Below are 13169 nucleotides of genomic sequence, written 5' to 3'. Positions count from 1 at the left end.
AGAGGGAATTAATCTAGGGGATTGTGTGAAATTTTGTTGCTTTATTTTTAAGTGATGACTGTGCCTGGGGGGGGGGGGGGGGGGGGTGAGTTATCAGGTTTGTTTATCCAAGTTGGCCGGCAAAGAAAGTTTTCGCTGGGTTCAAACTTTCTTTCTTGAAGGGGGGGAGTGTTACATATTTATGTGAATGTATGTGAATTACTATTCAGGTCTTTGCTTATCAATGTGTAGTCGATTAAAGGTTGTTGTGATTAAAGGGTCAGGAGCCCTTCTGAGAAAAAGGAGACCGGAAACGGAAGAAGAAAAGACACGAGGTCCTGGAGAAGCGACGATTCTTCTTCTTCCTCGCCGAGCTCGGAGGCCGGTATCGATTGAGCAACGTAAGAGAATCGGCGTTTCAAAGCCCGTCTGGTGAGAGGAGTTACCGGGACGTGTAACTACCCTTTGACACGTCAAGTCACTGTGGGTTCGTGCATGGAACCAAGCAGCTGGCACCGTTCGACTCGCCGTCTACAAGGCCGCGTACGGGTCGCACCTTGGGCCGCGCGCGCTGGGCAAGCCGCGTGTTGCTTTGCCTGCTTTACATTACCCGCTTTGCTTGGCCAGGAGGTGCGCGCTGCAGCCGTTGTTCCCGGTACGGGACGTGCCCGGTGAAATCACGTCAGGAAGGGTCCGTTCAACCGCCCACGTGCGGAGATCGAACTACAGGAGTACGGAGACATTGTGAGAGCCATTGACCACGGAGGGAGTCGGGAGTGGGGCTCACGTGAGGAATGTATAAGATGGCCATCTTAGAGGTATTATAGATGAGTTTACATCTCTGTACTATTGATTGCTGATTGTGGATGGTTGTTGGTTGCTTGGGAAATATATCATTGATTATTCCGGATCCTTGGTGTGGGGTTTCTTATTGGTTGGAATTCAGATTTATGCGTTACGAAAGAGCATAAATAATAGATCTTTCTGGCGGAGTTCCTCTCACGGTCCGGGGGTCACCGAGACCCGGTAGTCACCGGGAGGACCACGTAACACCCATACCCATACACACACACACACACACACATCACCATACACGCACACACACACACACACATCACCATACACACACACACATACACACACACACACACACACATCCCCATACACGCAAACACACACCCCCATACATACACACACACACACACACACACACACACACACACACACACACACACACACACACACACACACACACATCCCCATACACACACACATCACCATACATTTCCATACACACACACACACACACACACACACACACACACACACACACACACACACACACATCCCCATACACGCAAACACACATCCATACACACACACACACAGACATACATTCCCATACACACACACACACACACACAAACATACCCATACATACACACACACAGACATACATCCCCATACACACACATACATAACCACACACACACACATATCCACACACACACTCCCATACACACACACAGACACATCCACACATACACACATTCCCACACACACATACACATTCCCACACGCATCCACACACACACACACACACACACACACACACACACACACACACACACACACACACACAAACACATCCACATACACGTACATATTGTTACGAATTCATCACTTCCGTTGTTGTGGTTTTCATCCACTTGAAACATTTCTGGTTCCATGTATTATTATTATTGTGGTTTGAGGGAAATGACGGTTATTGTTGTCAAAAGGTAAAAAGGTTAATGTTTTAAATGAAACCGGAACCGGACGATGACGAAGCGGAATGGAGGAAAAAGAGGGTGGAGTGAGAGAGTCGGGGAAGAAGCTGGTTGCTTTGCGGTCTGGATCGAACGTTGTCGAGCAAGAGTCACGTACTTTGGGTTTCCTGGGAAAAAGGATTCCTGCGATAAATTTGTTATCGCTGTGACTGATCATCCTGCGTGTCAGGTTTGGTGTTAGATTCCGAAGAATCATCGCCGGGTCGTTGCGACTCAAGGGCGAGCCGTTGGCCATTTTGACTCACGCGCTTCGCGCGTCGAGCAACCTTTCCTTCCTTCGTCAGCCGTTTCCACCGCTTTCAGACGTATCTGTGATGTGTGTGTGCACCGAGGCTTTTGACGATTACTTTGCGGCTCGACGACTGTGAACAGTGAAAGTTCATACCTGGAGGGCGCCTTTGGATTTCCCAGTCGCCGTGAGTGCGCCTTTGTGCCGCTTTAACCGCGTGACCCTTTTCTCCGCTTTGGCCACGTGCGCCTTTGTGCCGTTTTGGGCGGCGTGACTGTGCCCGTCATCTGAACGAGATTCTGGTTTCGATTCAACATCGTTCCGATGATCACTGGAGGGGATCGGCTCTGACCTCGAAGTCGGGAATATAGAGACATTGGGGAATGTTCTTTTTCCACTCACTCCACTTTTCCACTCACCTTGTACTAGCTGATGGTACCATCATAGGAGATATATTGATTGTACTCTTGATTCCTATTATTATTGTACTGTTATTCTTGTGTGATTTTTAATACAATATTTGTTTGTATTATTTGCAATTGGTGTGGTTTCACCATTGATTTTTGACACAGGATAACATATTTTTCTGCCGTGACTCCTTTCGGGGCTCGGAGGTACACAGTGACCAGGGGGTCGGGGAGGAGCACGTAACAGAAATTGGGGGCTCGTCCAGGATAGAATTCCCTAGCATTCCCAAATTTCCCAAATTTGGATTTTTTTTCCAACATTCCCAAATTTTTAAAAAAAAAAAAATTGGAAATTTTTTTGTGTGAAGGTTAACAGGTGTTAACTGATAGTCACCATGGTGTTTGACGCAGGAAAGTTTGCGGCGTCCCCTAATGAGGCACAGTTCCAAGCATTTAAAAAAATCAGAACACTTGATATTGGCCAGACATTTTAACTTGGAGGTCCGAGTTAGTATGAAGAAGGCAGAGATGCAGACATTGGTGGTAGAATCTCTGGTGGGACAGGGAACATGGACAGAGGTAGCCTTGGATTGGTTACCCGAGGAAAAAGAAAATGTGGAGCTCCGGAAAACAGAGATGCAACTGCAGAGCCAGGAAAGGTTAAAAGCAGAGGAAAGGAGAGCTGCAAGAGAACTCGAGGAGAGAAGAGCAGAGGAAAGGAGAACTGAAAGGGAACTCGAAGAAAGAAGAGAAAAGGAAAGAGCAGAGGAGAGGAGAGCCGAAAGGGAGTTAAAGGAACGTGACATGGAATGTCAGAAGGAAATTGAACTCAAGAAGTTGGAATTAATGAGAGAACGGGGAGAGGTAGCATCCATGCCGGCTAGTTCGACAACTAGTCAGAACACTTGGGATGTTGGTAAACATGTGAGGCTGGTTCCACCCTTCAATGAAAAAGAGGTAGCCAAGTTTTTTTTACACTTTGAGAAAGTGGCTAAAATGGCCTGTGGGGTCCTGGACTATGTTAGTGCAAAGTGTTTTGGTGGGTAAAGCTCAAGATATATTTTCGGCTTTGCCGATTGACAAATGTACAGATTATGAGGAAGTGAAGAAAGCCATTCTCAAAGCCTATGAATTGGTCCCTGAAGCTTACCGGCAAAACTTCCAGAATGCCAGGAAGAGGGAGAGTGAGACCCATGTGGAGTTTGCCAGAATGAAGGAAACAATGTTTGATCGGTGGTGTGATTCGTAGGGGATTGGGAAAGACTTCGAACTGTTGCGACAATTGATCTTGGTGGAGGAATTCAAACAGTGTGTCCACGAGGACATTAAAGTACATCTGGAGGAAAAGAAGGTACCAGAGTTATATGAGGCAGCAATCGTGGCAGATGACTATGCCTTGATGGGGTTCCACAAACCACAAACCTAACTGGGGTTCCACAAATCTAACGTCCCGCCTCGACTTCGCCAGGGGAGTTATGGTACATCCGGTGCGGAAAACGAAGATTCATGAGGGCGGCCTAGAGATGACTATGAGGACAGATCTGATACCGCGACTCTTAGGGATCAGAAGTCTACAGTTCCAAGACAGACTTATCTTCCGGGGGGCTCGAGACAGACCACGAGTTTCTCCTCCGGGCCTACTTGTGCTTTTTGCAAGAAACCTGGACACTTGATGTCCCAATGTTATGCTCTGGAAAGGAAAAATCATGAGCAGAGTCAGACTAGTACAACTCCAAATGCATTGGCAAATGTGAGAAATCGTCCTTGGAGGACAGTGCCTTGTGAAGGTTCCCATGCCAAAATTACGGCATCACAGAAAAACCTTGTTCAAGAGGGTTACAAACCTTTTATTTCAGAGGGGTTTGTGTCACTGGATGGAGACCTATTAGGGTATTGAGGGACACAGGAGCACATCAATCTTTGATGCTTGAAGGCATTTTGCCATTGTCAGAGAAGACGGCAACTGGTGTTAGTGTTCGTTTACAGGGGGTTGGGTGCTATGTTAGAGTCACACTTCATGTCATCCATTTGCAGTCTGATTTGGTGTCAGGACCGGTCACCGTAGGTTTACAAGCCACTCTTCCTGTAGAAGGAATATCTTTTGTTACCGGGAATGATTTGGCCGGTGGTCAAGTCTCTGGTAACCCGATGTTTGTTGAAAAGCCTAGCATGGAAAATAACACTGCACAGTTAGAGCAGAAGATTCCGGGTATCTTTCCCTCCTGTGCCGCAAATCGTGCTATGGGTAGGAAGCGCTCTGAAGAGAAGAGGAAGGTACTGACGTCACGCTTTGCACCGGCACGTCTTGTCAGGTACCCCAAAACTAAGAGTCAGCACACACAAGTCATGGATGGAGGCAATGTTGGCAAGCTCTTTGTAGGTGGACTGAACTTCAAAACAAGGGAAGTTGTTCTGGACTATGTCTTCGGCCAATATGGACCACTCTTGGAAGTGCGGCTGATAAAAGATACGGAGACGCAAAAGTCAAGAGGGTTTGGCTTTGTCACGTTTGAAAACACAAGGGACGTCAAAGATGCAGAAAAGAATTTGAATGGCAAGGATTTGGATGGTCGGACCATAACAGTAGGGAAGGCAGGCCATGGGTGTCGAAGTGGCTACGGAGGAAGAAAACGTGGAGGTAGTTTCAGGGGTGGCTATGGCTCCTGGGGTGGGAGTAGTAGTTTTGGTGGTGGCCGCAGTCGAGATTACTATGGAGGCTCCCAGAGTTACAGCAGCTCCCGCAGGGATGATTATCAGGGTAATGGCGGAGAAGGAGACTGCTATTCCCGTGACTACAGCGACAAGCACCCCAACCGTGATTATAATGAAAGTTAGGAAAAGTTTGAAGCACTGAATGCTGCGGAGCAGCCGAGCCAAGATTCCTATACAGATTAACCGTGAACTCCACGTTCCTAAAGGCGTCCATGTAGTGAATACTTCCAGGCCTCACCACCCAACCACCATGAAAACCTGGCTCTCAGCTCGGCCTCCCTAAAAAAGTGCTATAGATTTGCTTGACTTTGGATTTTTGATCACAACCCCTTAACCTTCATTCAAAAAATGAAAAATAAAAATCAGAGGTTGATGAGATGGAGTTTGGCTTTACAGGAGTTCAACTTGGAAATTGAGCATGTAACGGGCAGGGACAATGTCGTTGCGGATGCTTTGTCCAGAGTGAACTAACTTTGGAAATATCTGTAGGTTGTTTGAAGTTTTGTTGCTTTACTTTTGGGAAATATTGATTATTTTTGCTCACGGGAATTGATAATTTGGGGGTGAGTTTACTTTTGTTTGTTGGGAGAGTTTTGCCTACAAAGAAAGTTTTCACTATGTTCAAACTTTCTTTCTTGAGGGGGGGAAGTGTTACGGATTCAGCACTTCCATTGTTGTGGTTTTCATCCACTTGAAACATTTCTGGTTCCATATTATTATTATTGTGGTTTGAGGGAAATGACTGTTATTGTTGTCAAAAGGTTAAAAGGTTAATGTTTCAAATGAAACCGGAACCGGACGACGACGAAGCGGAAGGAGGAAAAAGAGGGTGGAGTGAGAGAGTCGGGGAAGAAGCTGGTTGCTTTGCGGTCTGGATCGAACGTTGTCGAGCAAGAGTCACGTACTTTGGGTTTCCTGGGAAAAAGGATTCCTGCGATAAAGTTGTTATCACTGTGACTGATCATCCTGCGTGTCAGGTTTGGCGTTAGATTCTGAAGAATCATCGCCGGGTCGTTGCGACTTGAGGGCGAGCTGTCGGCCATTTTGACTCGCGTGTCGAGCAAACTTTCCTTGCTTCGTCAGCCGTTTCCACCGCTTTCAGATGTATCTGTGGTGTGTGTGTGCACCGAGGCTTTTGACGATTACTTTGCGGCTCGCCGACTGTGAACAGTGAAAGTTCATACCTGGAGGGCGCCTTTGGATTTCCCAGTCACCGTGAGTGCGCCTTTGTGCCGCTTTAACCGCGTGACCCTTTTCTCCGCTTTGGCCGCGTGCGCCTTTGTGCCATTTTGGGCGGCGTGACTGTGCCTGTCATCTGAACGAGATTCTGGTTTCGATTCGACATCGTTCCGATGATCACTGGAGGGGATTGGCTCTGAGCTCGAAGTCGGGAATATAGAGACATTGGGGAATGTTCTTTTTCAACTCACTTGGAGCACAGTGAGTTACCTTGTACTAGCTGATGGTACCATCATAGGAGATACAGTAATACCCCGGCCTACGTCATTAATTGGTTCCATAAGCCATGACGTAACTCGGTTTTTGACGTAAACCGGGCATAACGCCTTTTAGCTCTTTCACGAGCCTCGATCTTGTATACACAAAAAAAACAAAAAAAAGAAGCCTTACAAATGCCTTAAAATGAAGACAAACACCGTAAAACTAGAGTAAATAACTCGTGAAAGTATATAACTATCGCTAAACCTTAAAGAATACAACAAACACATTTTAGTCATATTTTTTAATGAGTAATGAACACAATTAATAAATGAATTTGTAAAGAATACAACAAACAACAACATGCATTTTAAGGCCATTTTCCCTGCTAGAGCGGGGGTTAGCCTTGCGGTCCCCATGACAATCTTCTCCATCTTGCCCTATTTTCTGCATCTCTCCTTGTTAACCCCCTTGCTTTCTTCTTCCACCATCTTTAGCCAAGTCTTTCTCGGTCTTCCCCGTCCTCTACTTCCTTCTACATTCATTTCCATCACTCTTCCCAACCAGTCACTTTCATCCTTCCTCAACACATGACCAAACCATCTCAACCTGTTCCTTTTCACAACATCAATCACAGGCTCTATTCCCATCATCTTTCGCAATTCATCATTTGTCTTCCTCTCTCTCAACGATACTCCGCACATCCATCGAACCATTCGCATTTCCACCCTTTCCAACCTTCGTTGCTGCTCTAGTGCTCTACGTTCATTACCAATGTCTCGCTCCCATAAATCATAACACTTCTCACACATGCAGCATACACCTTTCCCTTCAGCTTCAACGACACTCCCCTCCTTATCAGCACGCCACTCAGTTCCCGAAACCTCTTCCATGCACATCTCACTCTAGCAACCGTTGCCGAGTCTGATCCACCTTCTCCATTCAGCATGTCTCCGAGGTAGCAAAATGTTTTCACACCTTCCTGCTTCACGCCGTCTCCAAGATCCAACTCAACATTTCCTTCATCTGCAGCTCCCTCTGTGCACACCTTACATTGGAATGTAGCTGCCACACTGGTTAATGACCCTCTCAGACCACTACATTTTTGATGAACCCACTCAGCGCACATTGTACATTGAATGGAGTTCACTCCGACACCCTTCCTGCACACAGCACAGGGCCACTTCCCAGTTCTTTCCACCTCACCAAATGCTTTACCACTTGCCATCACCTTCGTCTTTCCGATATTCACCTTCAGACCTTTTGTCTCCATACATTCCTTCCACTTGTTCATCTTTTCCTTCAGTCCATCCATACTTTCCGCAATCAACACCAGATCATCTGCATACAACAACTCCCACGGTAAACCCTCCTTTACGTTCTGAGCCAGCACCTCCATCACAGCTACAAATAGTAGTGGACTTAGTACCGACCCCTGATGCACTCCCACCTTCACCTCAAACTCACCACTGTTCCCGTCCTTCGTCCTTACAGCTGTGCGCGCTCTTTTGTACATTGCCATCACTACTCTGATCAACCATTCCTCCACTCCTAACTTCCTCATTGCCCATGTCAATACTGTAAAATTTGTAAAGAATAATAAATAAAATTAATAAGATTATGTTATTCACCTTAAACATGGCGTCTCTTCTGAACACAAACACACATTTTAGCAGTCTTAGCCGGCGGCGCTTTTTCCGTGACGTATGCGAGAATACGTTCCCTATCATGAATGATGGTCGATACCATCGACCGTGGCAGCCCTAAGGCATAGACCTTATCTCGAACCAGTAAATATCAACAGAGGGCGCTCCACCGCAAAGCATGATGGGATCGAAAAGGGGGCAAAGGTAAACACGAAGCTAGAAGAGGAAGCGTCTGTCTACGATCGACGCTGTGTTTACGGAAAGGAAGATGGCTAATGTGAAAGAAATTCAGCGTTTTTTGGCATTAAAATCGAGCGATTTAAAGAAATATTTGAGGGAAAGGGGGGGTTCCCATTGGAGAAGAGAAACAACCTGCTTATGCAAGAACAGTTCCTAAATGTTGAAACCTCGATCGGCCATACAAATATCGTCGGGCTGGAACTTGTCTACAATGTTCGTCATCTTTACAATTTTTTTGTCCGACGTGTTTCCTCCTGTAGGTTTGGAAATGTATGAAATTGATCCGCTAGGTGTAATACCAACAAGGCACTTGAGAGTAGGTCTTGACTTATATTGGCTGTACACTTGCGAACAAAACTTGGGAGACGGTGCTTTGTCCTAATCCAAAGCGAAATATGAGGTCCTCGTCGCGAAGATTAAGCCGAAGCTTCATGAGTGTCATGAGTAATTGATCCTTTAAAGATTGAGATCGCTTAACTCCGAGTTTTGTAGTATTGTTTATTTGCCAGGTCTTGTCTTCCATTGATAATTTCCCCTTATAATAATGAAGGTTCTGTGCATGAGGGGATACTTCTGCTAATAACCACTTAAACAGGTCATAACTAGGTAAACTTGTATAAAGTTTCACAAGTTCATCACAGTTTGCTATGTCCGAAACAGTAAGCTTCTTGTTACATACTGCAATGGCGGCTTTCAGTTTTGCGATGGTGTCCTTGGCTTGCAAATACTGGTTCATGAGCTGATCACAGTTCACAGTTAATTTGTCACAGTGCAGTAAAAAAGTCCTAAAAGTAGTTTAAAGTAAACCTGTATAAAGGTAAGGATCACATAGTGTGTCAATGTAAACAAGCAGTCTGTCAAAGTGACAGCGACCGCCGGCGGCGCTATTGCCCCTTTCCGATCGATCCCATGACGCATTGCGGTTCCGATTCGCGATAAGGTCTATGCGCTATCACCGACACTTTTTCACCTTTTTCATACCTTTTAATCAGATTTAATTTATCTTCCATCGTAACCACATTATGCTTGGAAACACTAGCATTATCCTTCTTAGGACCCATGGCTAACACACACAGTAAAGGAATACTGTACGTCGCCTCTGTTTTGAATGAGAACCAGCAGTTGCGCGTACATACAGTATACTGTACGTACATTTATATATTTTTTTAATGTGCTTTTTATTGTATTTTAAATTGTTTTTTAGCCTCTTTTATTGTTAATTTATGTACTATTTTATTTATTTTAAATATATTTTTAAGGAAAAAATTTTTTTTCCACATCCGTAGGAGTGACGTAAAGTCGCACATAATGACGTTCGCTGAACTGAAATTTACTCCAGAAGAGTGGCGTAAAGTCGGATTTGACGTAGGTCGAAATGGCGTAAAACGGGGTATGACTGTATATTGATTTTACTCTTGATTCCTATTATTATTGTACTGTTATTCTTGTGTGATTTTTAATACAATATTTGTTTGTATTATTGGTGTTTGTATTATTTGCAATTGGTGTGGTTTCACCATTGATTTTTGACACAGGATAACATTTTTCTGCCGTGACTCCTTTCGGGGCTCGGAGGTACACCGTGACCAGGGGGTCGGGGAGAAGCACGTAACACATATCCACACAGGCGTACTTGGTGGTTTTTCCATATACAATGCAATAGTGTCATATCTTCATCAAAAATAGTCGGAATTTTGTGAAATTTGTTTTGGTCGGGTGTGATTATACCCCAGCGACTGCCAAATCTGAAATCAGAATTTAATTTGAGGTTGAAATGAGCCCGTGAGGTCGCTCTGTGCACAGCCTGCATGTCATGTACAGTGTTAATTAATTAATTCCCCACTCTCGATCTGAGGTAACTCGATGATATTTTATCCGATTTTCGCCGATTTTGCGGTGTTCCAGCTTTCTTGGATAGTATTCATTTACCTTAGCGACTACCAAATCCGAAAGCTGAATTTAATTCCGACTTGAAATGAGCCTGTAAGGGCCGCCTGCATGAATCACGCAAAGTATACAGTACAGTTAAACTTCCTCCAACGCGGCTTCCTCAAACACGGCTTCCTCGAACGCGGCTTCCTCGAACGCGGCTTCCTCGAACGCGGCTTCCTCCAACGCAGCTTCCTCCAACGTGGCATCCTCAAACGCGGCTTCCTCCAACGCGGCTTCCTCGAATGCGGTTTCCAATTTACACGCTGAATTAAATGCGTCAAAAACTCCCCAACGTGAGGGTGTGTTTCGCATTTACGCGATCGTGGCTGGTGTTTTCCCAAATATATATATTATTATTATTCCTTGTTACTGTACTGTACTTTACTTAACCCTTGTCCACACAAGGGAGGTGTTATTAGGCTGAATACAAGGCTAAAAAGACCACCCTTGTGTGGACAAGGGTTAATTAATATTTAATTTATACATACGATGATACGAGTCGCCACCTGCCGTCATCGGCGATCGCAGTTCGATTTTACATTCTGGATTAATTGTGCCAAAAATGGCCGGCGTTTCCCCCAAGATTTTATTCTTTTTCCTTATTCCTTAATTACTATTTAATTTATAATACACGCGCGGCACGAGCTGCCACCTGTCACCATCTCCGAACATGCCGCCATCAAGTGAACTTATGTCGATCATTATGGCTCCCAAAATACCTAATAGGTGAGGGCTAGACTACCGGAAGTAAGCTGTAACACAAGCCCTTTTGTGGTTTGTTTTCAACGTATCCAATAACGTGACTGTTGTCGCGGAGGGTGCACTAACCGGAAGTTACGTAGTTCCGCGGGTGGCTATACAAACATTTCGTATTAATTTTCATAAAACTTTATATTGTTAGAAAGAGAATTACTTCTAGCTTGTCAGGAAGTTAAAATTTTAAAGATCAGACAAGAATTAAGCGAGTTATGATCAAATAACCTACACCGTTTCCATAATTTCCGGCTGTAACACGTGCCCTTTTGTGGTTTGTTTTCAACGTATCCAATCACGTGACTGTTGTCGCGAAGAGTGCTCTAACCGGAAGTTACGTAGTACCGCGGGCGCCTATTTGAACCAACCAGACAAGAAGAGGAGGAAAACAATGACCATGGAGGTCAAACTTGATATCCTGAATAACTTATCATCAGTTTCTGCTTCATCTTTGGCAAGGCAATATGGCGTGAATGAATCATTTGAAGTGAATGAAGCCCGAAGTGAATGAATCGGGAATGAGGCATGACGTTCAAGTGGGCCATGGAGTCCGCTTTAAATCCATACACATAACTTCACAGCAATTCAACACCTTCCACCAGCAATTCAACCCCTTCCACCAGCAATTCAACCCCTTCCACCAGCAATTCAACCCCTTCCACCAGCAATTCAACCCCTTCCACCAGCAATTCAACCCCTTCCACCAGCAATTCAACCCCTTCCACCAGCAATTCAACCCCTTCCACCAGCAATTCAACCCCTTCCACCAGCAATTCAACCCCTTCCACCAGCAATTCAACCCCTTCCACCAGCAATTCAACCCCTTCCACCAGCAATTCAACTCCTTCCACCAGCAATTCAACCCCTTCCACCAGCAATTCAACCCCTTCCACCAGCAATTCAACCCCTTCCACCAGCAATTCAACCCCTTCCACCAGCAATTCAACACCATCCACCAGCAAATCATCACCCAAATATCCAACAACCACCTCACAATAAGGTGTTATTTTGCAATAATACAGTACTATTATGATACTAACACTTATTTTAATGTATCTTATTGTAATAGAGCAAACGTATATGGTTATGTCGCTGTTTGTCGCTATGTTTATATGCGACGAAAACGTCTTCTTCTTTTTCACATAAAATTAACACCCTCTTAATTAACCCTCTTAATTGCATTAAGACGGCTGAGACCCCTCAGACCTTTGACGACCCTTTAATTCCCCCAAGACCCTTCAGACCACCAAGACCCCTGAAGACCCAAAATACCCTGAAGACCCCAAAGACCCAAAACACCCCAAATACCCAAAATACCCTTCAAGGCCCTGAGGCTCAAAAAGACACTGAATACCCGAAGACCCAAAACACCCCAAAGACATAAAACACCCCGAAGACCCCAAAACACCCCGAAGACCCAAAGCACCCCGAAGACCCAAAACACCCCGAAGACCCAAAACACCCCGAAGACCCAAAACACTCCGAAGGCCCAAAAAACCCCGCAGACCTAAAACACCCCGTAGACCCAAAACACCCCGAATACCCAAAACACCCCAATTACCCAAAACACCCCAAATACCCAAAACACGCCAAAGACCGAAAACACACCGAAGACCAAAAACACCCCGAAGACCCAAAACATCCCAAAGACCCAAAACACCCCGAAGACCCAAAACACCCCGAAGACCCAAAACACCCCGAAGACCCAAAACACCCCAAAGACCCAAAAATACCCAAATACCCTTTAAAGACCAAGAAGAACCAAAAGACCCTTAAGACCCAAAAGCCCCCGAAGACCCAAAAGACACCGAAGACCCAAAAGCCTCTGAAGACACCGAAGACCCAAAATACCCTGAAGACCCAAAACACCTCAAAGACCCAAAAGACGCCGAAATGGTCAAAGAGGCCTACCCCTCTGAAACGTGTGGTGAGGCGTGTGAAGCGCGCTGAGTCACGCTAGTATTTAATAATGCTGCACCATTCCATACAAAGAAACATGTAAAAA

Source organism: Myxine glutinosa, chromosome 13 (genome assembly GCF_964187855.1).
Source record: "Myxine glutinosa chromosome 13, kmMyxGlut1.1, whole genome shotgun sequence".
Lineage (NCBI taxonomy): Eukaryota > Metazoa > Chordata > Myxini > Myxiniformes > Myxinidae > Myxine > Myxine glutinosa.
The sequence above is the reverse complement of the archived record's forward strand: the minus strand, read 5'-3'. Positions refer to the sequence as shown.